General features: G+C 36.2%; 1 pseudogene; it reads right to left on the bottom strand.

The window, feature by feature from the left end:
• Window positions 1-2,117: 2,117 nt before the first annotated feature.
• LOC133042183 (phosphatidylinositol N-acetylglucosaminyltransferase subunit P-like) lies at window positions 2,118-2,822 on the bottom strand (annotated as a pseudogene).
• Between the last annotated feature and the right edge of the window lie 252 nt (window positions 2,823-3,074).

The raw sequence follows: 3,074 nt of genomic DNA, 5'->3' as shown, positions 1-3,074 counted from the left end.
CCGTGATCAGGCCAGTCAAGACTGTGTAACAAACTGTTGAGTGGGATTTGCCTGTTGCTCCAAAATCGTTACTAGAACTCAGAGCTGTAAAGAATCATTGAGTATCCAAAGCATCTATATAGAGCTATGTCAGATCCTCTGGATGCAATGTTTAAAATTAGAAGTGGGCAGTTTTTCCCTGTCAAATTCAGATAATAACTATTTGGGATTTTGTGCGCTGTACAGTCCCCATTGCACCTACTCAGCTTTGCAAAACCTGAAGGCTGCTGCAAACTATACATCAATTAGATAGTGAAGCTGTGTGCTAATAAAACTTTATTTACAAAAGCAAGTGGCATATTGAATTTGACCCAAGGGCTACAGTTCTCTGCTCCTATACTAGAGAATCTTGCTGCTGGAATGTTTAAGAGAAATCTCATTGGAATTTTATCATTATTATAAAAAATTATTTTTGTTATGGAAAAACATTGCAATATATAAAAACAGGAAGAAAAATTGCTAACATACTCAATCAGTATTAAATTAGTGTATTTTCTTTTAGTTATTAGTAAGTTGTTTTATATACTATGAACCTGCTATTTAAGTACTTTTATATTCTGCTTTTATCCTTAACATGACAGTATGGGTTATAAACTTTTAATGTGCTATTTTAAACTTTTTATTGGCATTATTTTAAATAGCTGTCTAATACTTCATGGAATAAATGTGATAAGTTGAAACTGCATAAGCAGCTATTCTTCCTCTGTTAACTATTTAGGTTGTTTTCCATTATTTACTTTTGGAGAGGATACCACAGAGGCACATTTACATAGATTTTCCCTGTGTTTTTAGTTATTTCCAAAGGTTAGATCTTAAGAAATGGAATTACTGGTAAAGGTTTGGAACACTTGAAGACTCTTATTATTAATACATATTGCTAAATGACTTTTTAAAGGGTCATTTTTATCTGTTTTCCCAATAGTAACATATAAGCAAGTTTATTTTAATGACCACTTTGCATCACTAGGGCTTATCATTAAAAGGAAAAATAAAATTATGTTGCATCTTGTAAAAAATGGCATCATTGCTTTATGTTTTTTGTTGGACATTTTTTCATGTTTATTATTCTTTTTTTAAAACTTTCCTTCTTGGTACTTGTATATTCACAATAAAACCATTTTCCAGCATGGTAATTAATGCCAGGTATAACCATAAGATGAGAGATAGTTTCTTAATAAAAATAAGGGCTATAATTGTTGCATGTTTACCATGTGCTGGACATTTATATAAATAATTGTCTTTGTGTGAGTAATTTTATTTCAACTTCACAGTATGGTGTCTGGGTCTTTTCTTTTAGGGTTATCAACCTACATTGTCCCATATGGACTGATGGCACTGAAAACAAAGTTCAAAAAATAGATTTTGTTTGCATTTGCCCTGTAGGCATCTCTGTTTCCCACCTGCCCCACCTCTCCAACCCATCCCCAATAAGCACTAGCCTGTATTTATTAAGTGCTTATAAATGCAGGGAATTGTGCAAGATACTTTACCTGTATTATCTCAGTTAACTGTCACAATAACTCCATAATATGGTTATTGCTTTTCCTGTTTTGCCAATAAAGCAGCCAAGGTTCTGGGCAACGAAATAGCTTTTCTTAATCAGTGTGACCAGTAAGTGGGGTAGGTGGGAACGCAGGCGTGCCCGTCATTAAACACTGCTGTCATCTGACAGAGATGCCCTCTGGCATTCTCCCCCATTTTCCCAGGTCCTGTTTTTTTGGCTCTGTATCCTTCTTACTCTGTTGCTTATGCATTTGTTTGGAGATCCTAGTGAATACCTCTTTGACTCATTCTAAAATGACTCTTCTTTGCTCTGCCATCTAGTTTTGTCACAAATATGCTTTTCACACACAGACACACATGTTCACATGTAAGAAGACAAGCATTTTGTTCTAGAATGCTTTCCAGGATAGGAGAGTCTGGGCTTCAAATTGTAAGCCCCTTTTATGTGGAACTCAATTTTTTTTTTTTTTCCATATGGTGATGCAATATTTTATTTAGTCTGTCCATTAGGAAATATTTTTATAGTAAAACTATAAAATTTTGTAATAAATGCTTGATATTGCTCCACATACAATTCAGGTTTTGGTGTAAAGTTCTTTGACTGCAAGAAAAAGCATTTGATTTACTTCACTAATAGGAATATCTCTTAGTGCTGGAGTGGCCTCTTCTTGGTATTCCTTCTGCTGTTGATTTTTGGCATAGTTTCCTGTGATTGTTTGAATGGGACTAAGTAGAGAGAGATGCTCATCATGTTTATTCCAGCTAAGAGCACGTAACTGATTTCTGAATATTCATTGGAAAGACTGAAGCTGAAGCTGAAACTCCAATACTTTGGTCACCTGAAGGGAAGAACTGACTTATCTGAAAAGACCCTGATGCTGGGAAAGATTAAGGCGGGAGGAGAAGGGAACGACAGTGGATGAGATGGTTGGATGGCATCACCGACTCAGTGGACATGGAGTTTGAGTAAACTCCGGGAGTTGGTGATGGACAGGGAGGCCTGGCGTTCTGTAGTCCATGGGGTCACAAAGAGTCGGACACGACTGAGCAACTGAACTGAACTGAATGGAACGGAACCGATGACTGCGGAAATGAGGAGGTACCCGAGCAGTGCAACAGCTCAATACTTTTGAGGCTGATAGGTAAGCCTAAGGAGTTTAGCCAAGAGGTACGAATAAAAGCCCACACGAAATACACTGTGAAGCCAGATTGGGAGCTTACAAAAAAACAAAGCCATAAATTGCTCTTTCTGGCAATGGTGATGGTGAATTTTCCACCATTTTCCCTGTGACTTGAGATAATCTTTGGTTCTCCTTGCACCTGCTCCTGGAACTCAATTTTTAATGTTTTAGTGTCTGAATTCTTTCACTGAAGGAGCTCTGGATTTTTTTTTTTTTTTTAATTTCATTAAATACCACCTTCCTGTCAGTGTACAGTATCATTTCTTCTAATTTACATAAGTAAGATGAACCCAGATTTTAAATTTACCATCACTGAGGCTTATTGTTAAAAGAAAAAAACAATCTGTATTG

Source organism: Dama dama, chromosome 21 (genome assembly GCF_033118175.1).
Source record: "Dama dama isolate Ldn47 chromosome 21, ASM3311817v1, whole genome shotgun sequence".
Lineage (NCBI taxonomy): Eukaryota > Metazoa > Chordata > Mammalia > Artiodactyla > Cervidae > Dama > Dama dama.
Note: the sequence above shows the minus strand (reverse complement) of the source record. Positions and strands in the feature narration are given on the sequence as shown.